Below are 14994 nucleotides of genomic sequence, written 5' to 3' on the forward strand. Positions count from 1 at the left end.
GAGAACGGATCCGAGGATTGGAGGGTCTTAAGAGTTCGGACGATCCAAAGTCAGTTTGGAGGATCCGAACGTGCGTGGCCAGCTGTCTCGGAATAATACTTCATTGGTGACGTCACAGGGATGACTTCGGACGGTCCGATGGTGTAGATCGGAGGCTCCGATCGGAGTCCGGGACAGGTGTGTGGTTACATGCGAAGGTGTTGACGCGTGGCACATAACGGACGGCCCGATGTAAGGATCAGAGGATCCGATCGAATTCGGATGCTCCGAATGTGGGATCAGACGGTCCGATCGTCGCCTATATAAGAGGCAGCCGAGATCATTTCTTCTTGCATCTTTTCCTTCTCTCTTCTTTTCCTTTAACTTGTATTAGGATTTCTAGGCGTCCTATTGGGAATCCGGAAGTGGCGGAGCAAGCTTGGCATCGTAGCGGAGCTGTGCCAAATTTTTGAGGTAGTCGCCATCAGTGGGCTGACGACGGATGCAGGTGTAGCTATGGTCTCCTTAAATTATTTAGGAGTATGCAATAGCTTAGTTAAGGATTTTAGAGCTTAATGAATGATGCATGGGTATTTTCATTGTAGAGTTGATGATAGGCTTGGATCTTAGAGTGGGACTGCTATAACTACCCATAGAAAGGTACGTAAGTACTGACTGATATAGCCAGCGGGTTTGCATGCTTATATGTTGCATTGTGTGCCATATTATTCTGCAGCATGTGCATATCATATTGTTCATGTCCATCTTTTGAGATGATCCATGTAGGGCCGCTCAGCCGTGTTCGAACGGTCGATGTCGAGTGCCCCGCGACCGACGGGTTAGCCGACACTGACATCTGTAGGGCACGGTCCACGTCTGGTAGGAATGAGAAGTGTACGCAGTGGATTGTCCCGGGTTGTACCACTCATATCCTAGGCGCCATTCTGAGTAGTTGTATACAGTTATCCCAGATATGGATACCCTTTCATTTGCATGCATCATATTTGTATGTTTTACCCATATTTACGTATTGAGCTTAGAGCTCACGTCCAGTATTTTCTGTGTATCTGGACACCCCATTTGACGGGGCAGGTGTAGGTGCAGGGTTGAGCACCGGGAGCTTGGAGTAGCCAATGACCAGTGAACACAACAGGATTAGCTGTAGGTTTTTTATTGACCTTTAGGATTATTTAATTTGATTGGGTTGTATAATCGAATTTGTTTAACCGGTTGTATTCTGCCGGTTTGCTTTTGTTTAAGTCTTCCGCAGCGATTTTATTTAATGCATGCTTAATTATGCTCTAACTCTGATTAGGTAGTGGATCCGGGTTGGGTCGCTACATTTATTGGTATCAGAGCAGCATGCAAAGAGACTTGGGATATAGTAATAAGACTTTGGGGTTATACTTTTAGGATTGATGAAACCTTTAAAAAAAACGATGATGAGGCGATTAGGTTGCCCGAATCTTATCATCATCGGCAGGATTTCTAAATATCTGTCTTACGGGATTCCAGCAAGTGCGGACAGGAGCGATGGATCGTGTCCGAGTTTTTGAGACTTCTACTCATATGGATCCTAGCTTTGGATAGAGTACCGGATGCCAGAGGCAGTGGCAGAGGATTGGTTGGGACATACTTGATGCTTGCATCTGTACCGTCCATACCATGATGACACTACTCTGAAGATCCTCTTGTAAGACCGAAAATATTGAATTATTAATTATGGGATTTGAGAATTAAATTTCATATTATGGGCTAATATTGATTTAAGAAGTGAAAGAAATTATAGATTTAATTTTCGAGCCGAAAATATTTAATGTAGAATTTTTCGGATTTTGAGAATTAAATTCCGAGAATTCTTAAATTAAAAGAATAAATATTCGATTTGAATATTTATGGAATTTGAGATTAAATTCCATATTTCGGCAATTAAAGAAGATTAATTGTGAAGATGAAACCCGATCAGGGGTTGATTTGCAAATATCGAAGTTTGAAGGGCTAAAGTGCAAAAGGCCGGGATTATTGATTTAATCTGAATTTATTTCATTTTAATCTGAGTCTATTTAATTTGGGAATATTTAGAGTTTCGATTTTAATTCTAATATTCTTAAATTATTTAGGATTGAAATTGAATGAAAAGAAGGCCGAGGACTGAATTGCAATTAATGAATACTTGAGGGACTAAATTGCAATATTGTTTGAAATTATCTAAATTGAAAATGGATTACTCAGCACACTTACGTGCAAGTAGAAAAGAAAGGAAGGGAAGGAGAACAGAGCAAGTCGACACTTCTCATTTCTTTTGATTTCGATTTGTTCAAAACCCCGTAACTTTTGATCCGATCGTCCGATTTCGATTCCGAAAAGAGTTCTGGAATCCTTGCGACAAAGCCTTCTATTTGATGTAAGTATTTAATCATCTCGGCATGTTTTTAAGAACGAAATTTTGCAGAGATCAGTACTTTGATATCGTTTCATGTTCTTGATCTTATATGTGTTTCGTTGTCGAGACCGGAACGATGATTTATTGTTATATGAACTTCTGAGTATTTCAGCATGTATTTGTATTGTTAGCATACGATTATACCTGCTGATATGAGGAGTATGAATGATATGACTTGATTAGAAGTTGGTAAGAAGATAAAGAAGTTAGCTTCGAATTCGATATTTCGTCGGTTACCGATTTTTAATCGCTAAGCCGTCGATTCGTGTTTTTGGATCGTTTGATAGCCTATGACTGAGATAAGACATTGTTTGAAATGTTATCGATGATATAGAATTTTTATTTCTCAGTTTTAGATGAGTTTCGAAGGCTAACGATTCACGACTCCGAATTGTACCGAATAAAAAGAAGTTGAAGTTTGAAATGATGTTGATTGAATTTATATTGATGATTTTGATTCGATTATGAAATGATTGAATAGAATGAAGTTTGATATGCATGTTTGATGCTATATTTCAGAGTTTAATAGGAGACTATTGACTCAAGAACCTCAACTTGAAACCAAAGAAGAAGTGATCAAGATTGAAGTGAATTTGATTGAAAATTGATTGATATTGAATGAGCAGATTTTCTATGAGTTGTTGTACTTTCTATCCAGAGGTGTAACATGACAAACTCGAGAATGAAAGGTATAATGACGACAACACGAGTTAGGGATTTTGAAACTCAAGAACGACTATTCTTGAGTTGGCCTGCGAAAATCACATACTTGAGATGTTTTGATTATGTTTGATGTTTTCGATCCATCGCAGGTAGTGGATCTTTGATTTTGAGTCGATATGATTGTATATTGAATTCATTCTATGCCAAGGTTGCGGTTAACCTTATTTTCTAGCCCGGAATGGCTACGATAGATGGATATCCATGTCAAGATCGGTTACGAATCTTGATGGCAATGAAGTGATAAGAATCAATTCTTGAGATAAGCGCGCTATATAAATTGAAGTCTTGATTTGGAGTTTGTGTGACGCCCGGGGCTGAAGAGGCAGGGAGTGATCGCCGGTGCCAAGAGGTTGCACGGACAATGACCGGCTCCTGGTAGGCTTCTAGGCGGAGGGAGACATGAATGAACCAATCCCATGCCGGAATGAGAGGAATTCTGAGACTGTGTAGGTATGGGACTACATGGTTGAGGAGGGCTTAAAAGATTTCATATGTACTATTCATATCAAGAAGGTGCATCTTTTTTTTGGAAGCTCATCACATAAGAACTCCAAAGTTAAGCGTGCTTGACTTGGGGCAATTATAGGATGGGTGACCTCCTGGGAAGTTTTACAGGATGCGTATGAGTGAGGACATAAGCATGCTGAAAAGACCCGTCTTGATACAGTGGGGCATTACAAATGGTATCAGAGCCAACCTCTCTTAGTACGGTATGGTTCGGGGACGAACCAAGCGAAAGTTGGTGGGCATGTGACGCCCGGGGCTGAAGAGGCAGGGAGTGATCGTCGGTGCCAAGAGGTTGCACGGACAATGATCGGCTCCTAGTAGGCTTCTAGGCGGAGGGAGACATGAATGAACCGATCACGTGTCGGAATGAGAGGGATTCTGAGACTATGTAGGTATGGGACTACATGGTTGAGGAGGGCTTAAAAGATTTCATATATATTATTCATATCAAGAAGGTGCATCTTCTTTTCGGAAGCTCATCACATAAGAACTCCAAAGTTAAGCGTGCTTGACTTGGGGCAATTATAGGATGTGTGATCCCCTGTAAAGTTTTCCAGGGTGCGTGTGAGTGAGGACATAAGCACGCTGAAAAGACCCGTCTTGATACAATGGAGCATTACAATTTGAGTCGATATATGCGTTATTTTTACTCTATTCTTGAGTTGACATATTTAGAGTAGATATGAATTTATTTAACGCATTTATATGTCGATTATACTGAGAATGATTTCTCATCGGAGTTCATCCGGCTGTTGCTTTGTTTTGTATGTGTGCATTGCAACAGATGGGGCAGGAGCTAGTCTGAGATGACGATGATAGCTCGGGAGCGAGAGTTAGCAAGTGTGGACTCGGGTTTACGATGAAGAATGGTAGTGAGATAGCATCAAACTTGATATGAACCTATAGAATTGAAGCTCACATTTGAGTCTTTGTGTAGCTTGCTCGGTTAATGTTTATTATGTTATTCGATTGATGTATTGAATGCATGATTTGATACTTGAAACTTTATACATGTTGATATGCATGTTTTAGAATTTATAAACCATGATTTGAGTTGATCATGAAGGCATTTGGACTGATGTGCAAGATTTGATAGCAAAATAGTATTGTTGATATTTTTTGGAAATGGCTCCCGCTCGATCGGGTAAATGTTACCGATCGCGCGAGGCCTGTTTTTATCAGGCAGAAACATTGATTTTTCCTGCTCGCTCGATCGGTAAGATTTGACCGATCGAGCGAGACCAAAATTGATGCATACCCGAGAGTTGATGTTTATAGCTCGCTGGATCGGTGAAGTTTGACCGATCGAGCGAGGCTCCGAAATTTAAAAAAAAAATTCTGCTCTTGATTTATTATCTTTTAATTGTTTGATTAATTGTTTAATTAATCATTAGTTGCCCTAAGACGAGATTAGCAATCCGATGTCCTCACTGCTCCAATCGTAGTTGAAGAGATTGTCATAAAGACCTTCATCAGGGAATGCCTCGAGTGGCTAAGGGATGACTGATTTTGAGCGTAAGGTCATTAAATTCATGCAGAACATGGTTTTGCCGGTATGCTTGTATCGATGCATTTGATAAGCACACGGGAAACTTCATGTTCAAAATCATGAATTAGATACAAAAAGAACGCTGACGATAGATCGTGAGCAGGAGAGGTCGACTGACATGCACTGATGCAGAGCATAGTTGGTTAGAGAGCTCGAGTTATTTCTCCGAAAGTCTTGACAAGAGGAGATACCGAGATATTTGGGCAGGTGTTGTGAAAATTTACTCGCAAGCGTACGAGTGTCAAGTTTTAATATAGTGATTTAAATCAGATATCGATCCCACAGGGAGTAAAATGAAAATATTTAGTGCTTGTAATTAAAATAGTCTAAACTTTATCTAGAAAATCAATAATCAAGAATTTTGCAATAAAAATAAATAATCAGTTAAGTTTTGATAGCACGCACACAACTTTCAGAAAAAATCAATCAGAGAAAAATGGTCTAGAGGTATAGATTTCACCTGGTTTCAACAAAAATCAATCATAATTAATTAATCTTCATGAATTTCAGTCAATTAATAGCCAAAAACACTTAAGTTTATTATTTCCCTCTTCCGAGCAACAAATAATGTTTATCAACTACAATTCAATTCCAATATTCCTATTAAGAATTTATCGCAGTGATCTATCACAAAATAATGTTCTTTTTAAAAGCTCTGTTAAAATCATACACTCTCTTGAGCTGTATAAATAATTAACAGTGTAGTTTCTAATGTCCTATTCAAAATCCCCTCTCCCGAGCAATGATTTCAAATAAATATAACAAATCAATTATTGATCAGATAATTGAAAAGACAATCAATTCTAGAAACAACAATTAATCTAGAAACAAAACTCAATTCAATAAAATCAAAAATTCATGAAAGCGTCTACACCAGGTTCCATCTGACCTCTAGACTCTAAAAATTTAGTTCATAATAAAATTCTGAATAAAATAATAATTCATAAATTCAAGCATATTCAGAATAAAATAAAAGATAAGAAACAAATCCGTAGATGCGACGCCGTATCCGGACTCTCGATCTCCGTCTTTGTTCTTCAAGTTAAGCTCCAGAAATCCTCCAGAAATCTCACGATCAAATCCTTGTTCTCTGATATGCGTATGATTTGTTGTGGCGGCTCCTCCTCCTTTCCTTCAAAAATTAATTCCTTTTATATCGCTTGCACAAAAGCCCAATAAAAGCCCATAAAAATAATTGCCTAAAATATTTGAACGCTGAAATCTTGATCAGGGCGGGCGCTCAGTTGATGGAGCGGGCGCGCTTCAATTTCGACTTCAATTCTCTAGCCTTTCCAAATCTTGCGCGATAGCACTTGTGAAGGCGCGCTAAAAAGAAGCGCTAATATTTGGCCCAATGAAAAGCCCAATATTATTCCTTCTTCTCTTATCTCACTGATCGTTTCTTTTCTTCTTTTCTTTCTCAATTCTTTTCTTTTAATTTTCTCTTCTTTTCTTATCTTTCTTCACTTTTCCAAATAAAATCAATAATTCTCTGTAAGCACAAAAATAACAAAATACCCACATAAATCTGCTCGAAACAAATATTTAACAATTAAAATCATATATAAATTAAGTGTATAAAATACACTTATCAAATACCCCCAAACTTAGACTTTTGCTAGTCCCGAGCAAAACAATTCATAACTTCCAAAAACTCAAATCATCATAAATTCACAAGAATAGTCAAGAAATATTATGGAGCAATGACATCAACAATAATTTCAAAAATATCAAATCCAATCTCATCCAACCTACTAACACTTGAAAATTTCAATCATAACAAAATAACCGCATATACTCACAATCTTCGCAACTCAAGTTCAAAACACCATTCTCCAAGTTCAATTCACACATTCATAGATCATGAGGACTTTTCAAGTATCATAGGATCAAATTTAGGATATTAATCAAAAACACTCACAATTAGGTAAATGCAAAGAATAATAGTATGTGCGTGTTTCGATCAAAATTCATAATCATTAAAAGCATCAATCAACAGTCCATAGGCTAAATTCTCGCAACTCTTCTCCACTATTATATTGGGCAACTGAGACTCGGTCAATAGGACTTAATTGGCTCATAATGTAAGGCCTGGCTCATGGCTACAAACAAAGGATAAGGATTAAAAAATAAGGAGTAATTTATAATTTTATGCTCAATTTAACTTCAACTCCTTTCATTCACAATTTCACACTTAATTTTTTTTTTCAATTCACTTCACTGATTCAACTTTTTCTCACAATTTTTTCAATTTTTTTTTCTTTCTTTCTACTACCTCTTTCATTTTTTTCTTTTCAATTCACCACCACACCAGTCCTTTTTCTCACAAATAAAACTAGGAGCATAAAACATTTTAGCATTCAAATTACTCACTTAAAGGTATAAAATAGTGTATAGGCTATTCAGGTACACTACAAAAAAAAAAGAGTATTAGAACCGGTTATTTTTTTACCTTTAAAAGCGTTTGTGACCGCTGCTACGTTTTTTGAAGCGGTTTCGACACCGCTGCTGATATTAGCGGTGCTAATAGCAACTCAATCGGTACCTCAAACCGGTGGTGAAAGTATAAAAACCGATTCGGTAGACGTTGTTTACAAGCGGTCAAACCCGCTTGTGTAGAACATATATTACAGCGGTTACAACCGCGTCTGTAGGGAATTTTTAGAAGCGTTTCAAACGCTTGTGTGGCCAATTTATTCCATCGGTTCTTAACCGCTGGTGTAGGATATATATTGCAGCAGTTGTACCCACTTTGGTTGGTGTCATTTACAAGCGTCTTAACCGCTCCTGCAATACCTTTATACATGCGGTTTTGGAACCGGCTGTGTTGATTCTATATTGAAGCGGTTACAAACCGGGAAGTTTACTAAATTTTAAGAACGATTTTAACCGCATCTAAAACCTTCTCCTGTAAACAATTACCTAGAATTTGTTGAAGTGGGGGAAAAAAATTATTTATGCACGTTTCTTAAATAAATATATCAAACCTAACTGCAATACCAAATCAATTCTTGATCAACTTTCACTTAATAAGAACAAGTTCATTATCATTCACAAAATATGAAAATACAATTTTGAGTGCAAACTAAAACTCTCTTCACAATGATAGAGTACTGTCAACTAAAAGTCTTCTCCAAAAAAAACAAACATACAAAGAAAATGCATCTAATTTTGATTCATGCAAAACCATAGCATTTTAACATCTCAACTTGTAACTCCTCGTCGAAGCATAATAAGTGTACCATATTCCACAAGCAAGTAGTCTTTAAATGGTCCAATGCATTCTTCGACAAAACAAAGTCTGCATATGTTAAGACATCCGCAGTAAGTAAATAAGAACAATATGAGAAACACAAGAGAAATGTTGATAATAAATTGCATTTTGAAAGTTGAACAAAAAAAATTAAACAGCACTTACATCTCATACATATACCCCATACAACCTTCTCAACTCCCATAACACACATAGAACTTGACCTGTAAAATTGACAGCAAGATAATCACCAGATTCCAAAAAGTTTGTTTGATACTTACTTTTACATTAAAATTTTCAATCACTAAAATCAAAATATGTTGAACTGGTCCTCCCCTTATACAGACACTATTATTCATCATACCATTGCCATTCATCATTTTAAGAACCATTTATTTGAGACTGATGTGCAGCTTTCATAAACTATTCAAGGATGTTGCGCATTAACTCATGTGTCGAAAAGAGCAGAAAATATGAGAAACAAAAGAGAAATTAAATTGTAAAAGAAACTTTCACAATCGGGTATCAAGAATTACATTCTAAACATTATAATTTAAAAACCACTATGATATATGATCTACTTTTGTTGGAAGGATCATTTTAGTATGTATTTCATACGGATTAGTCATTGAAGGAAGCAAGAACATGCAAAAGACCCTGACAAAAATATTTGTTCCAGAGAACCAACCTCATTCATTCGATTCAAAATTCCCTTTGGTTATTATCCGATTCTGATGGAGGGGAGCGTCTACGAGTGTTTCTTCAGAAGCTGATTGAGTATTAAGTTGTTGTTGCATGATATTTACCAACATAGCTGCCATCTACGAAGAATGAACAAAGTTGCTTACATGTAATTAATCATAAAAGATATTTGAAACTTCTTTCGTTGGTATGAAAAATGATGTTACTTGTGTCGGTAATGATTCAGGTCCACGAGATCCTCCGGCATTTCCAGACATCATATTTTGCATAATCTGTGCAAAATTTTGCATTTGATTGGATTGCATTTGTGTTCTCATTTGCTCCATTTCCATTTGTCGTCATTCTTCTTGCTCCTTCATCTCTTTAATTTGTTCACTCATTGCCTTTAATTGTTCTGTGAAATCTGAGGAAGACTGGTAATCTTGTCTGTACATCGTGGTGCATTTACATTGCTCCGAAAAAACTTGGCTAGGCAGTGCACCAGCTCCTAAACATCGAACCCGACCAGAATGCTCATTTCCAAAAACCTCGCTACATAGAAAGAATATATTTAATTCTCAACAATATGTAATAGCTTTACTAAAATAAAATGAAATTAGAACTGAATTATTACCGAAATGCCTCTTCGTGCACTTCTATTGGTTGTATTCCCTCGGGTTTATCTTCGAGGTGACGATTCACAGTGTCTTGAAGCAAATCCTTTTAAAAAAATTATTGATAATATTTGGAAAAAATTTAAAATACAATTTCAAACGTGAAATATATCATTACCACAACCCGTATTGCCTCATCGTCAACCGGAGCACCTCCTTTCTTTCTACTTCTTCGACTCAAGTGGAGTATTTCAATACGACTCGGTTTTCTACCATTCTCTTGAAACTAAGGTAACAAATCATCATTTAATACCAAGTTGACAACATAAATTCATATATTTGTGCGATTATTTATGGATCTAACTTACACATTCATTCCCTCATAAAAACTAACTTGATAAATTATGTCTCGTGTCACCAGTTCTAAAATGCTCTAAATAAGCCAAATTTAATGTCCAGTAACAGTAAGCAACAAAATGTAAGTACAAAAGGTCTTACAAACTTTTTGTAAGGTCCAAATACACTAAACTCACTTACGATGATTTTTAAATAATTTTTATGGTTTTATGCCATAAATTATTTAAGTTATGATTTAATGATTATGGTTTCAGGATATAATTATTTTATGTTTAACGCTTTCAATTAAGTTTATGATTTCAGGGCGAGTTTGATTCTGGATTCATGGAACGAGACTAACCTATGCACGAGATCGTAAGAAATATTATTACGAGAATTTCAAGTATAATATTCATATGTTTATAATGTACGAACCAAGAAAGGAAATATTATCAGCCCGAGTCGAGACGTGTTGGGCTGACTGCGTTTTAGTAGCCGACACACATTACGTATTGAATTTTGATTATTGCACTCAACCACCACTTACCCCATCATCAATTGCATGTCTCCTTGACTTAATCATTCCTTCACTTCACATTTCCTTCATCACTTTCTGCTTCCTTCTTCTTCTTGGTTCATCAATCGATTTCTTCAAGATCTTCACCATCCAAGTTCCAAATCTCGTTCGTGCCATGGTTAGCTTGTTGCCAAAAATCCGGATCAACTCCATCTTCATTTCAAGGCAAGTTTTTCAACTAGTATTTTAAGGTTTTGAAACCCATTCAAGATTATAATTATTTTTATATGAAAATATGTATGTTGAGATATGTATGCATGATTTTAAAGAATTTCAAGAGCATGAAGTTTAGATTTTAAGGGTTTGAAGAGCATGTTATGTGATAGTATGAAATCGTGAAGTATACGTCGTTCTTGTCATGTTCTTGAATTTGATTCAAGAGCTACATGTTTCATCTAAGTTTTTATGTGTTCTTGAAGTTTCAAGGGATGTTTTATTTAAAGGATATAGCTGGAGGAGTAGAAAATATCATATTTTGAATTATTGAATTAGTATGAGTGAAAGTTTTGAAATGTTACGTATGTTAGATTGTTCTGGATTAGCGGCACTTGTTACTATTTTGAAGATCAAAATTAGTGTATTGATCCAAATGATATGAGGCCAATTGTATTTGAAAAACAACTTATTTATCTACAACTTTAATGTTTTGAGTTTTGTCAAAATCATTTTGGAAGATTGGTCAAAATCATCCCAAAGTGTGTCAAGTGTGTTGATTTCCCGGCAGTGACACATCTGGGGAGAATGAGCATAACTTTTTACTGAAAATTCCAATTAAGGTGCAGTTTTCGGCATTAGAAAGCCAAGATCAAGGGCTAAAATTTCCTGTTTACCACGTTTCCGAATTCTGACTGAAAAATAGAGTTTAAGAATGAACAAGCAGACCCATTAGCAGGGTATGCGCGCCCGCGCCCGAAAAGTAGCGCCCCCGCGCATGGCCTTCTGATTTGAAGATTTATTTATGTTATTTTGGGGTCCTAAATTCATGGTTATGATCTTTAAAGGCTTATAAAGTATATTTAAGAATTCTTATGAAAAAAGTTTCAAGTTTTAAGTCAAGAACGACTTACGTGGATCGATTACGTTATGTGACGCATGTACATGTCTATGTTTCATTCATGAAACCTATGTTCAATATAAAAGTATGATTTTTATCACTTATGACGTGCATGAAGTTATCGAGTAAAGTTTAATGTTATTGAAATGAAAGTTATGACAGAAATTACGATGATATGATGATGCTTCATAAGAAAATGATATGTTATAATGATATGATGATGAAATGAAAGATGATGAAGCATGAATGAATAATTTTATGATGAAGCATGAAGATATGATATGTTAATGCATGAAAATATTTTGATGTTTTATGTGTCTTTGTGGTGGCAATACGGTACTGGTACTCCGGTTTGGGCTCCGGAGGGACCTTTCCAAATATGGCTCAATGTACGGGTTAGGTCCTCCGGGATGAGCTCCGGAGGGGCCTCCGAAAATGAAAGAATATTATGAGGCGTAATGCCATATGATTGTTGATCAACAAGAAAAGATGAATATGCCCATTATGACGGTTGCCACAATTTCGCATAATTCGTCACCAAATGATAAGTTTATATTATGTTATGTTATGTTACGTTTAATTGATAATTGAAATCTCATGATTTTTATTGCATACTCTTGCTGAGTCTTTAGACTCACTATACTTGAATGGTGCAGGTAATAAGGAAGACATTTATGCATATGTCGACGAGTTCAATGCCGGACATGAAAAAGAGCAAGGAGTCGGACCGACGGGCGATGCATGAGTGTGTTATGTGATGAGTGTGTTACGTACTGAGTATGTTTGTGTCAAGTTAATAAACTAAATGTTGTTAGGTTGATTGAAGAAAATACGCTTTAATTGTTTCAAATTGTTATGATTTGGTTTGTAAACTATTTTGAAATGTTTTTAAGTAAGGTTTGATGTATGCATACATCTTTCAAAAATTTTCTTTTCCGCACAGTGTTTTATGGTCATGTTAGTTTGGTAACATCTTCATCGGTTGAGGGCGTTACAGTTTGGTATCAGAGCAGTTCGCTCTGGGTTTTCTTAAAACACTCATGCATACTTGCCACGACTCCAACGCTCCGTCTTCATGTCTGTAAGTTATGATGTTTATTCGATCATGTGTATGATAATGCGATGAGATAATGTATGCATGTTACATGTTAAAGTATATTTACGTATTGAATTGTGACTGAGCGGTGTGGATAATATTGGACTTTAGGACTATGGCATCACGTAGGGGAAATAACACCAACACCAACGCCAATGCCGCTAACAACAACCATAATGATTGCGGGCCAGATAGTGAGAACAATCAAAACAACCAGTTTTTGACGGGATTAACTGCTCTGCTTCAAGAGCAAATCCGTGCTCAGGGAGCTCAAATCCAACAGTTGCTTCAAGCCCAGACAGCTAATGCCGGAAATAACCATCCTGTGGCTAATCAAAACCCTATCTACAAAAGGTTCTTAGAGTTGGGACCACCTGAGTTCAAAGGAGAGACTGATCCTTTGATTGCGGAACAATGGTTCCAAGCTATGGAGACTGCTTTTGAATTCATGCAGATCACGGATGCAGATAGATTGAGATGTGCTACCTATATGTTCCGTGATGACGCTCGTGTTTGGTGGAATGGAGCCAAAGCAGCGTTGAACCGAACCACCCTTACTTGGAATGGATTCAAGGATGTGTTCTACGGCAAATATTTCACGGTGAGCACGCGAAACAGGTTGGATAGAGAGTTTTTGGAGATCCGTCAAGGAAACATGTCAATTGCGGAGTATGTAAAGAAGTTTGAAAGGGGAAGATACTTTGTACCGATGATTTCTGGTGATCCTGCTGAAGAGTTGAAACATTTCACAGAAGGATTAAATGCCTTCATCAGAAAGGATGTTAGACTAAGTGGAGCGAAAAATTACAAAGATGCGGTGGATCAGGCCATGCTGTCCGAAAAGGACAGAAACGACATTATCAGAGAGTCACAAGCAAAAAGATCTAGTTATCAGAATCGGGACCAACAAGGAAATGCTAACAGAAAGAGACCGTACCAAGCCCCACCCCAACACCGACCATACCAACAGCAGCAGCATCGACCTCAGGGGCAGAAACAATTGGCTCTACCAGCACCAAAACCGGCGATTGCACCAACAGCTTGTCAAAAATGTGGAAAACTTCACTCAGGTCAATGCATGGCAGGGACTGGAGTATGTTTCCTTTGCAAAAATCCAGGGCACTATCGAAAAGATTGCCCTCAATCCAAAGAACCAGTAAGAGGACGAGTTTTTGCAATGGCACATGATCAAGTGGATCCGAATACAGCTATAGTTACAGGTATGATTAATGTTTCCAGTAATCCCGCTCATGTCTTAATTGATACTGGAGCTACACATTCATTCATATCTGTTGAATTTGTTAATAAATCGGGTTTAGTACCGGATAAGTCAATATCGAGATTTAGTATATCCTTTCCTTCAGGGGAAGAATTGAGTAGTGATTTGATCATCAGAGGATGCAGTATACAGATGCAAGGTCATGAGTTGTATGCTGATCTTATTATCCTCAAAATGTCGGACTTTGACGTGATATTTGGTATGGATTGGTTGTCTTGTTACGAGGCTACCATAGACTGTAAATGGAGGACGGTTTCCTTGAAAACTAAGGATGGAGAAACGTTTCTATTCCATGCCACACCGAAAAATAATTCATCTCTTTTAATTTCAGTAGGTAATGCCCGGAACCCAACCAACTTCCAAAGCACCATACAGATTAGCACCGACTGAAATGAAAGAATTGAAGGAGCAACTACAAGAGCTACTCAATAAAGGCTTTATTAGACCGAGTATATCGCCTTGGGGTGCACCGGTATTGTTTGTCAAGAAGAAAGATGGGTCTATGAGACTGTGCATCGATTATAGAGAGCTGAATCGAGTAACAGTGAAGAACAAATATCCACTGCCAAGGATTGATGATTTGTTTGATCAGTTACAAGGGGCAGTAGTATTCTCCAAGATCAATTTGAGATCAGGTTATCACCAATTGAAGGTGAAAGATGAAGATATTCATAAGACGGCTTTCAGGACTCGTTATGGCCAATACGAGTTTTTAGTCATGCCATTTGGAGTTACCAATGCACCGGCAGTATTCATGGATCTTATGAACAGAGTGTTCCAGCCTTTCTTGGATCAGTTTGTCATTGTATTCATAGATGACATATTGATTTACTCTCGTAGTTTCGATGAGCATCGTCATCATCTAACTACAGTCTTGCAGGTTCTGAAAGAAAAACAATTGTT

The sequence above is a fragment of the Henckelia pumila genome, chromosome 2 (genome assembly GCF_033568475.1).
Source record: "Henckelia pumila isolate YLH828 chromosome 2, ASM3356847v2, whole genome shotgun sequence".
Lineage (NCBI taxonomy): Eukaryota > Viridiplantae > Streptophyta > Magnoliopsida > Lamiales > Gesneriaceae > Henckelia > Henckelia pumila.